Genomic DNA, 12355 nt, shown 5'->3' with positions numbered 1-12355 from the left:
GCTTTGAATCTTCCTTCAATGTCATACTCATATCCTATAATCATTATTTCTCACTTTTAACCTCCAGTAACGTAAAACAACCGCAAAATATTGTTATCAAACTTGAAGAATATCTACAGCATCAAGACCCCTTGTTCTTCAATACTATCGTAAATTAACGAAAGGCATGATGGAACGCAATGTGTTAGTTCAAACGAACAGCCCCGCAATTTACTGAGCAACGAGCTTTCTCCGCCACTGCAGGCTCAAGACTATGGCGCTGTTCTTAGACGTCGACGGTATGGAACCCTATATCAGGTTTCTTCTTTAAGTGCAGAATTATGTTTAAGAATAAAGTTGAAAATGGCATTATAGTCTTTCAGTAGGAAAGATGCTCCACTTATCACAAACATGAGCAAATCACTCCCCTATTTGGTAAGATAGGGCAAAAGAAAAACTAAAGCTAGTTTAAAATATTGGCTGCCTATACATTCCAGGAAACGTGGCAGTGAAATAACTAAACAGCAGAATATATAATAATCATATTCTTTGAGCTTCTATAAAAGCATAATTTTCTTTTATTCTAGGCCAAACCTCATAAACTTTAGCATCAAAATTCAAACAGTCTTAGATTCGGGAAAAATATTATATATCTCATTTAGAATAGAGAACAAATAAGTTTATGTGGACCACACGGGGATTCACTTTCAAGGCCAGGATCTCGGCGGAGGTGCAGATCTGTTATGAGAAGTCTTGACGCAGTCGGAAGTAACCTGAGTTTACAAGCAATAAATCCTAAAAAACATAGTTCTAGAGTCCACCAGAGAAATAGAGAAAAATCTCTAAAAATTGATATGATAAACTGATTTTAATACAAAACATGATGATGCTTATATAGGCATCCAAGACCTAAAATTATAATCTAACAATAAATCTTAAAGAATCCAAATTTAAAAGGAAACTAAAAACCTAAAATAAAAGAATTCTAAAACAAATGTAAAACTAGCCTAAAAATATTAAATCCCGAATCGGATAATTAAAACGATATTTTTTTGCCTAAATCTGTAAGGGCTCACTAAAGTGAGTCTTGAAGATCTCGTCGCTCCCATACCAGAAAGGTATCATACGTCTCAAACAGACATTCTGGCCAAAATTTACTCTAAGATTCACAATCCAGAACCTGACTTTTAGCACGAGAAACCTGAAAAGTCTAAAACTAAATTTTCTTGGATATTGCAGCGGCTAGTAACCTCATTATGCGTGAATTACCTATTTTTCAATCACTTTTCTTGATTACACGCCGCTTCTTTATTTTTCTAGTTTTCCGGCTAAACCAGGTCCATTTTCGTCCTACATCATTTATGCAGGGATTGCGGGTTTGTTTTTCTCATGAAGCGGAGGGCTGTGATAAGTTTCTGATGATCCAGAGAGGAAAGCAAACTCCAGAGGTGGTTCTGGCGGTGGTGGGACCATGCTTGGGGGCGTCGTCCTCTATTTTGCATGGCAATGGGTTGATGGCGTCTTGGGACAAGGAGAAACCGGTTTTGGAGATGGCTGCAGCAAAGGATTCGAACCGTAGTAGAGACAAGATGAAAGGGCAGAGCAGTTCCGAGGTGGGTGGCCCGCGCTGAGTCACCTGTTCAGGGTTGTTGATTTGGAAGCCATCCCAAGTTGGAACTCTATCGTTGCTTCCAGGGGAACAGTGGAACCCCCACCAGTGCTGGTATCGGCCTCACTGGTCTCACCTCCCAAACTATCGGGGAGTCACCGTGAAGCCTAGTCTGAGTTGGCCAAGGTGGGTAAGAAGGCTAAGTTGGGGAAGGGAGTTGTTTAAGGCCCATTGACCTTTGAACCGAGCTTTGATCTTCCAAATACTAATGGGGTGATCTATTTATTCCCAAATAAGCGGGGTCGGCCCAAAGGCAGCAGAAATGTAGCAAAGCCTGGGCTAGGGATGCCAAAGCCTAAAAAGAAGAGGTTTCCTAAGAAGACTGGGGAACCAAAGGAGATGGAGGTGGCGGTGAGTTCATCTTCCTCAAAGACAATGCATGAGGAGGCCATAGGGCCCAAGGTAGGAGAAACAGTGGATGGTGCCACCATTCCGACGATGGCATCAGGAGCCAATAAGGTTTGAGAAAAGTCGCCAGTTACCCTTGTAGTATCTTTGCTTTTGATATTCTCTTAGATAGTGCAGGGTGTTTTTGGATATGTGTTAAGTTTCTTAGCCTAAAAAGGTCGAATTACTTTGGTAATGATTGTATCTGACAGCTCTACTGAGGAGTCATTATGTGTAATTTTGCTGAACTTCAATATTAGTTGACTATTTCTCTCAAAAAAAAAAAAAAAGTTTATGCACTTAGTTCAATTATCTTATTCTATCTTTGTACAACTTTGTTATTTTATAACGTAGTATGCTAGTATAAAACTCAGACAACATCATACAATTTGTTTAGGGCTTTGATTATTAATTATTGTTATTGTTAGTATATGTATGAGTTGAATTGGCAAAGATGGTTAAGTCAGTTGACAATGATCAATATAATCACACATGATTTAGAGGAATCCTTGTTATTATAATCTATTCGTTAAGCTAAGTTAATGGGATCCCTCATCATTGTTATTATTGATCAAAGCATACTTGTACCCCATACAATGTATTACTATTCTCCAGGATATTGTAGTAGCTACAATATATTTGTCCATATACTAATATCAAGCACCAAATCTTGCTTTAAAAATTGACTGACATGTAACGATATAGAGAATTCTCAATCATCTGGATGGAATCCTAAGTTTTTTTTTTTCTTTGGAGAATCCAAGCCAATGCTTAAATTGAGGGAAGTACTATTTAACATCTATATCAAACAATAACAAGTTTTTTTTTTTGTTGAAAAATAAATAAAAGAAAAGTTCATTTTAGCTCATTGATCTTTACACCCTAAATCACTCGTGCCCCTGTATTTCTAATTTTATCACGGGTACCCCTGTACATAAAATTTCAATCAGTCTAGTTCAATTCTTAGTTTTTTTTTTTGCCAAATATTGTGTAATAAATTTTGAAATTTTCATTATTTGCAATTTAATTTTGCATGCTACATTAATTAATCTTCATCCTACAAAGAAGCCCATTAGAGACACGTTTTCAATATGCAAAATACTGGAAGGAAAAATTAATGATTGGATGAAATTGATTAAATTGGAGAACATAGGGTTCCATGTGAAGAAATTAGAAGTGCAAGGGCACAACTAATTTAAGGTATAAAAGCCAAGGCGGTATAATGAAATAAGCCCAGTAAGAGAATACAATAACAAGGTAGCTCTATCTATTCTCTTGTTAATTTAGACTTACATAAGAAAATATTAGATTAAGGGTGTTAGATGACTGATGACGTACTGAGAGTGAAAATACAAACTATCAAACCAAAAGCTATATTCATGCTTTTTTACATGTATAGTCATGTATGTTATTTGCACGAAACTTCTTTAGATGTTTAGTCATGCTATTTGCACTTTCGTGCATCAAACTGATCAAAGTATGGGCGAGATCTTTACACGTTAGTCCACCTACGCATTCACTTATATATACCCTTTACACATTTCATCTCTATGTGCTTGAGTGCAGACCTATGCAAATGAAAGAGAGATTAGAAGAGTCAACTAACTAGGATCTCCTTTTTATAGAAACAAAAGTATATAGCAGGATTCATCAAAATGATGAAAGATGAAGAAAAGGAGCCAAGTATAAATTTCATAATGCTACCAAAACCTTCTTCTTACTCTAGATTAGTAGAAACACAGACTATAGTCACTATACCCAATCTGAACCAATTGACCCTTTTTGTGTGTCTACGTGACTAAGTTATATATCTCTTTGCTTTTTGGCTCAACTAGGCAAAACCCACTTCAGGATTCCTTGCCACTATAGATGCCTTTTAGTTCTTTCCTCCACCCTAAAAGAGGGAGCTTTTTCTAAAACTATATGATTTTACAACCAAGATGAAACCATCAAAATAAGCATTTTGTGTAGTGCTTATTATAGCCCTAGGCCTTTTTTTGTTATAACTAGATAGGATTAGCCACAGATGATCTAAAAAGAGATCCCCCTAGGGGGTTCCTTTTTCGTGAATCATACATAATGATTTTGATTTTAGAATATGCAAATTCCATGGTTTCTAATTGTATAAGGTGGTAAATGATATGCATCACAATGTGGTGGGAGCATGCCACATGTTGACACATTAATGGTTGCAACAACCTCAATGGTGTACATAACGTTAGGGTTGTGGATGGAGAAGATGCCTCATGCCTAGCTAGCACATCTATTATAGATGAACTGTGACAGCTGACATGCTCGTTGATTCTGGCCAAGGGTGAGCCGTAGACAACTCATATACTCTTGCAATAACTCCATAACAGTTTGCATTTGGGATGTTGATCATGGTGGTAGTGAAATTTAGCTTTATTGACACCAAGGCTAGAGATCATGGGAGGAGTGACATCTCTCGACAATGGACCCAAAAATATCTCTGTTTTTTTTTTTTTCCCTATCCAATACATTATTGATCATATCTCTTACTGAAGTAAGATCATTTACATAATAATCTAATGTAGGTGTATATCCGTAACGAGACTCTTTGCTGAATTCACTCATTTTTTGTCACTATACAGTGTAATTTAATATGATCAAAACTATTTATCTTTTAATTTATCTATACAAATCATTCTTACAAAACTAATAGAAATAAATTGTTTGATTAGGCAAACTAGCTGGTAAACATATATAGTCTTGCAAATAAAACTCAAAGAAATAAGAATAATAGTGGTAATTAGATGACGATCAAAAAAAAAAAAATTATAATTTAGCTCGTTTTGTGAGAACTATTTTTGTATGTAGACCCAAAGAATGAAAGGACTCGATTGAAAGTTGAATTATATGGTACAAGGCCACACAAAATATTTTTTGCATACAGTTACTCTAAAACTAACATGATGTTATGAGTAATGAGTCGATTATTTTTCAGAAATGCGATAAACACTACTGCAAATATGGTAGTGAATAAATATTATTGGCTATGTATTATATCGAGTGCTGATACTCTAGAGTAAACAAATTAGCTTCCTAATACAAAACTAACTAATCTTCGAGACGATATTAGAGATAAGAACCAAATAGTTTTGAAAACTAACTAGTTTAGCATGTACCTTTTACAATGTGATCACGCCATGCATGTTAAGCAACCACCTTCTAAGCATTAGATGCTAGTTCCCCCTTAGGGCCATGTGGACAACAACGGCACCCATAGATGTTTCCTTCTTAGTCAAACTAACTGTGAAAATGAATTTGCTTTTATGAAAAGAATATATTTCTCTATGAAAATCATTATCAGCAAGACTGGCAAACTAGCTGGTAATCGATTACACAAGGAGAGATCGAGTAGTACGTACACTATAGTTTGGTGTAGCTAGCTTTTGTGCTAAGGCTGCCATAGACAAGGTTCTAGTTTAAAGCTTTTGTGGGCTATTTATTGGAGGTACCTACAATTAAACTCGATCTGGTCCAAGATCTATGGTTTTGGGTGAGAATTGAGCACTATAGTACAAATAAATAAGGTTCAAATTTCAGCCGGAATTTGATCTGAAAAAGAGTAGTGATCATGTATAGATACCAAAGCAGCGCATGCCTACACTACCTACTCTAATTTTTCAATAAGATTCCCAAAGCATAAGATAATCCAATATCCACCCCTAAATTTGTTCAATGCACTCACTATCCATTAAATTTTCCGATGAGTGCATGGAAAATTCACTCACTCTTGATTAAAGTGATTAAAGAGGCGAAATTATGAAGTTATATATAGATCGGAATTAAGGATTTAAGCTAAAGTAACTTCTACCACTACACAAACTATAACGATGTCATTTGTAAAAACAAATTATATATCACCACGACATTAGAAGTAACTCACTTCTTTTTACCTAACTTGGTCACTAACCATCCACTTTTTTGAGACTCATAAGCCTCCTATTCCTCCCTGAATCGGGAATGGAGGCTCGAAAGCATCTAGGGAACCTTTTAACTTGTTTAATTTTGATTCAATGCAGTAGGCTTAAACAGCCTTAAATTATGGCAGTGAAAGTAGTAATGGAGTGAATCTAGTTTTTGAGCTTGTAAAAATCATTGCTTGCGGCTTGGCGGCTCTCTGTAAGGCAGGCAGTCGCCGCCCTTAAATATTAGACCTAGAGCCGCAAAAAAGGAACAAATAAATAAAGGAAAGAAAAGAAAGCTTCAGAGGTTTCCTTGTTTCTGGGTTTGGATGGAATCTGCGAATCTTTATGTTTAAGCTTACAACAATAATGGTAGTGCTATATACGTACTCTCCATATCCTCATCTACTTGCCAAAAAGTGCATCTATCAGTCATAAAAGGGGGTCACATCAAACAGTTGTATTTCAATGGATTTTTTTTTTTTTTTATGACAAAAAAATATATGGATATTAATAAACCCATAATTATACAAAAAGTGCACACCCGGTGGGACTCGAACCCACAATCGCCTGATTAGAAGTCAGACGCCTTATCCATTAGGCCACGGGTGCTACTTGCTAATAATTATCATAATATACTAATAATATTTCTAGAAAGAAAAGATTTCACTTAACATTATGACCATTTTCGAGTCACTTAGTTAAGTAATTATCTTAAAATGCATGACTGATAGCTAAAAGCCTGAGGGTAAGAAGGCAAAACAATGTGGTTTTTGACTTTCTGTGAAACATTTGAAGCATGATTGATATCAGCGTTTCCGGTGAGTACAGACTCTGTACTGGACAACAGTAGAACTCAGCCGTGACTTATTACTTATGTGTCAAGTTCAACTTTAATAGAGTTGTTGGTTAATGCTGCTCAAGTTTGTGAGTAACAACTTCTCAGTCTTTGTTCAGTATTTTGAATAGTCATAACTATAGTACATAACTACATATCAACATTAGAAGCTCATATCTTGCTGTTACTCTGCTATATGCCTATATCCATGAACGATCGAATCTATGCAAAGGGAATTTGTTCAAAATCTAGAAGGCATATACATCTCATGTCAAAGCTCTTACAAGTTTTACTGTGAAACTTAAACTGCACATTTTTTCTACATTTGAACAGCTATCACCTGAGAGTTGATAGCAAAAGTACGAAATCTCGTGATAGTATCACTCAAACTGGAAATGTCTATGAGCATATCATGCTGATGCTGCACAAGTCATTCATTTTGGCTTGAAAATTGTTGGTGAAAAGAAGAACCTTGAAGTTCCCATTATCCATACAGGTCAAGGTCATCTGTTCATGGCTCACCATGGTCTACAGCATCAAAAATCAACCACAAGAAAGTTGGTTAGAAAACATTCAGAGTCGAAACTGTTCTTCATGTAGACATTCCATTTGGTAAAGGAAGTACTAATCATTGGACTGATATAAAACAACGAGGGCATGAAAATTTATGCGGTGGAAACAAGGGAAAAACTGAACAGGCCGGGCAAGCTACTCCATCAGAGAAGCAAGGCCGGGCAACAACATTTCTTTTGCTTCTATGTGCTCTCTCTGTCATGCATCTGCGGAGACGGCCCACCATCTTTTTTTTTAGTGCTCTTTGCCTCTTTCTCTTTGCAGATCTGGTACGCAATTTTATCTTGGTTTACAGTTAATACTCATTTCCTGGATATATACACTTTCTTCTCTTACCCACTGCAACATGGTTTTGGTACTCAATTGCAATTGCTTTGGTGGGCAATGATGGGAGCTGGCTTTTACTCTCTTTGGGACGCTAGAAATTCTATTTGTTTTGATGAGTGTCGCTTAAATGCTAATTACTTGATTCACTCTATCAAGCAGCAAATTCGAGAGGTTGATTCTTGGGGTTTTGGAATTATGCGTAACTCAGTAGATGAGCTTTGTATTTGTAGTGCTCTTGGAATCAGCGGTAGAGCCTCAAGAACACATCAAATTCGTGAGGTAAATTGGCATGCTCCTTGTGCTTTTCAGTTAAAGGTTAATACTAGGGCTGTCAGTCGGTCAATTCGAATTGGTTATAGGTATTACCAAAATACCAACTTCAAAACCAAAGCTTTTGGTTTCAAAATTGAGCTACCAATTACCAACCAAAATTTTCAGTTTTTAATCATATCTACCAAATCGGTATTTCGGTTTTTGGTATTACCAACTTTAGAACAACTAATTCTTTGTAATATAAATTAGAATAACCAAAATTAGGTTTTTCAATTTTATAACCGTAAACTTCGTATTCATCTACTAATCATAGCTTTCTTTTGTATATATGACATCAAATTTTATCTATTTTCAATAAAACTAGGTTATTTAACCATCTTGGACTAGGTTACTCAAAATACATGTACTATTAATTATGTAGTATATTAAGTAATGTTCATACTATTATGAAATTTTTTATGTTTATTTCTTAATATACATGTATATGTATTGAAAACCATAGTATATAAAGCTAATATTTAGATAATTGGTAGATTCGGTATTTACCAAAATCAAACCAACTTTTTCGATAATTTTTTATTTCGGTTTTATCGGTCTCGGTTACTAAAAAGTCGGTTTACCAAACCTAAAATATCGGTTGGTACTTGGCATCCCTAGTTAATACAGATGGTGCTGCTCGTTGGGCACCAGGCCTCGCGGGCTTTGGAGGTATTTTTCGTGATCACTTGGGCAATTGTATGGGTTGTTTTGCTGGTTCCATGGGTATTGCTACTGCCCTAGAAGTAGAGCTTCAAGCCATTATTCATGCTGTTTTAATAGCATCAGGAAAAAGATGGACTTCTCTCTGGATTGAGTGTGATTCAGCGGTAGCAATTCACTTTCTTGCCAATAGAAATTGCTCAATCCCTTGGCCTCTAAGTGTTGATTGGGTCAATTGTTGTGCCATTCTCTCTCTATGCAGATTCGTTTTTCACATATTTATCGAGAAGGGAATCAAGTGGCTGACTGCTTAGCTAATTATGGGGTGGATCATGAGCGCATTATTGGTGGGACTCTTGCCCTCCTTGTGCTTCAGCTGCCTTTGTTCACAATCTGCAAGGTTTACCGAATTTCTGTATTAGCTGACTTCTTATGTGCTTAACAGATTTCATGCAACCGTGGTTTTTGCTGCATGGTTGCTGTATTCATCAGTCTGTAACTAGTTTAGCTCAGTGCTCCCCTTGAGTACTTTATTTCATTTTGTTCTCAGAGAGGTTTTGGTTCTTGTCCCCCTTTCTCGTCTTGAGATTTTTTTTCTTTTATTAATAAAATAAAATAGAGGGATGGGCAGTGGGTTCCCGGTTGCAATGGCCCCCTTTCTTTCGAGATTGCAGGTGGGTGTCAGTCACCCCAAATTGGCTGTCGCAGAGGAACTAATATCGACTAATTCTCTATTTAATTTATAAAATAAAAAAATTAAAAAAAAGTAAGGCGTACATGTCAAGTTAACCTGAGAAGTCCATTCTGAGAAAAAGCAGTTCTAGTATGTAAGAGTCTACTCATTATGTTCAAGTTAACCTGAGAAGTCCATTCTGGGAAAGCAGTTCTAGTATGTAAGAGTCTACTCATTATGTATGCAGCATGGTACCTAATAGCATTGCATTCGGTTAACAACAGAACTCTTATATCCCAAGACACTTCATGTACCTGACATATAAGATGAAATGTTACTTCTCAATCATCTCTATAAAATGCTTTAGCTCTTTCCCCAGGAGTGATTTTATGATGATCAGCTTCAAGTGGCTCACTTTCTGGGCAGGAAATACTTTAAGACAGAATGACTGCTCACTGGGATTTTTATGTATCGTTCACTCTCTGCAAGCGTACTCTATCAATTACTAGTCCTTGAATTTCTCAATCAAGACAAAGAAACAAAAATTTGGGAATCTTAAAACCTGGTTGAAGGTTTAGGGTTCTCGTTCGTACATAAAGAATTGAGTATCTTTGGTTGCACTGATTCTTAACAGTGTGCCTAGGTTCTCATTCGTAAACACAAACAGGCACAGCACACCAAGACTGATGCGGGAAGCGTGAACACAATAGTAAGAGGCTCCGTCAAGTGTTGAAAACCATATGAGATGAGCTAGAATCCACTAGCAATTACGGGTACAGCTGTAAGAAACATAGAGAAAGTTCTCTAATATTTAGTTTTTTTATTGATAACTTGAATGAAAATTACAATCTAAGAGATGTCTTATATATGGCACATAATATAAACCTAATACAACTAGAAAACATAAGGGTTAAATACTGCTTACTCCCTATACTTATAGGGTTTCATCGTTTCAGTCCCTGATCTTTGAATTTCACCTAAAAAGTCCCTGAACTCCGAATTTCCTGCCAATTGGTCCTTGCCGTCAAGAATCCGACAAAAACTCCGTTATCCTCCCCTAAAAAGTCTATTATACCCTCATTTACGTAAAAAAAAAAATATTTCTCTTCCTCTCTTTTTTTATTTTTTTTTCTTTTTACCTCTTCTTCTTCCGGCTCTTTTGCCTCCTTCTGTTCATCTCCTCATCATGATGGTTCCAATCCACAGACCTTCAAGAGGTGAAATGAAAAAAAGAAATAAAACATAGAAAAATAAATTTAAAAGAAAAAAAGTAAGTGAGGGCATAATAGACATTTTCGGCAACTTTAACAGAAAATTTTGACAGCATGGACCAATTGGGAGGAAATTGAGAGTTCATGGACTTTTTATGTGAAATTCGAAGGTCAAAGACTGAAACGATGAAACCCTATAAGTATAGGGAGTAAACAATATTTAATCCAAAACATAAAAAACAATTTATTGTAGACTAAAACTATGAAACCTGATTAAATAAAAATCGAAATTAGAATCCTAGATACTAAAGCATATTACTCTTGGAATCCCAATCAAGATTTTGCTTGAAAATCCCGATATATCTAAAAGAGTAATTTATGATTAAGGGTTCTTGACCAAAAGCACCAAAATGAGTAAAACTTTTCTCACTTACCCCAGTAACATTTGTTTATTCTCACTAACCCAATTCATAGTACAATGACTAATATACCCTCAGTCTAATTAAACAACCACATTTTACGCCATTCTCTCATATTTCTCTCTCCAGCACGATTCTCTCTCCTTCTCTCTCTCTCTCTCTCTCTCTCTCTCTCTCTCTCTCTCTCTCTCTCTCTCTCTCTCTCTCTCTCTCTCTCTCTCTCTCTCTCTCTCTCTGTGTATCCATATCCAGTACAGATCAGCAGCCACCTTCGCCGGAGAAAGTTTCATGGCGACATGGAAAGCTATTCTTCCCGGACAACGACTTATTCAACCGCAGAGGCGAATCAGAAGACCTATGGCTCTACACTGTTCGACGCCGTCCAATTTGGACCGGATGATTTGCGGAACAGCGGTAGGGACCCAATCCGGCTAGGACCTCAGCTCCGTTTTGCAGAACCACCAGCCGTCGTCTTTTTAGCCTCTAGCTCCGGCGACCTGTCACGGCAAGTTTGAATTTGTTTCGGTGACCGGCCGGGGTCGATTTCGATTCAGGCCTCGTCTCCAATTGGATCTCTAGTGATGATGGAGGCTCAATCAAGTACTGGAAGAGTAACATGAATAATGTGCTAGTCAATGAATCTGCTCACCAAGAATCGGTTCGGTACTTGAGCTTCTATAGGAGTAATTTGAAGTTTTGTTCATGTTCGGATGATACTACTGTTAAAATCGGGGATTTTGAATGGTGCCAACAAGAGCAGACATTGACTGGCCATGGTTGGAATGTGAAGAGTGTTGACTGGCTCTTGTTTCCTCTGCTCATCTTCTACTTGCTATTCAATCTCTCCTGTGCAGCTGAAGCTGAAGATGAAAAAAATGTCACCAACATTGGAGCAATCATTCAAGTTAATTCCCGTATCGGCAAAGAACAAAAAGCTGCTATGGAAATTGCAACAGAAAACTTCAACAAACAGTCAGACACTCATGAGCTAATCCTTCATTTTCGAGATTCTGGCCGCGTTTCTTGCTGCTTATGCTGGTATAGTTAACTTACATGCTTCATGAACATGATAGTGATCAGTGATCACCATGCAATTAAGTGCATAATTTAATTTTGTACTGATGGATTTCTTTAATTTTATTGCAGTTAAACATTTGATAAAGGAACAAAAGGTACAAGTGATAATTGTCATGGACACTTGGCAGGAGGCTATTACAGCTGGTGTAGTCCATAACCTACCTGAAAAATTATGGTCATTTCCTTTGTAGCACCAACCATAACCCCACCGCTAATACAAAAATTCTGGTTATTATATTGCCATGATAATTTTTATTATATTGCCATGATAGTTGTATAGGATGGCGTGTAACTGATTTGA

General features: G+C 36.7%; 1 non-coding gene across 1 annotated transcript; it reads right to left on the bottom strand.

Annotated features, from left to right (window-relative positions):
- Nucleotides 1-6503: 6503 nt before the first annotated feature.
- Nucleotides 6504-6576, bottom strand: TRNAR-UCU. The gene has a single exon. It is a non-coding gene; the product is annotated as a tRNA-Arg (tRNA).
- Nucleotides 6577-12355: the final 5779 nt, after the last annotated feature.

The sequence above is a fragment of the Rosa chinensis genome, chromosome 7 (assembly GCF_002994745.2).
Source record: "Rosa chinensis cultivar Old Blush chromosome 7, RchiOBHm-V2, whole genome shotgun sequence".
Taxonomy (NCBI): Eukaryota; Viridiplantae; Streptophyta; class Magnoliopsida; order Rosales; family Rosaceae; genus Rosa; species Rosa chinensis.
Note: the sequence above shows the minus strand (reverse complement) of the source record. Positions and strands in the feature narration are given on the sequence as shown.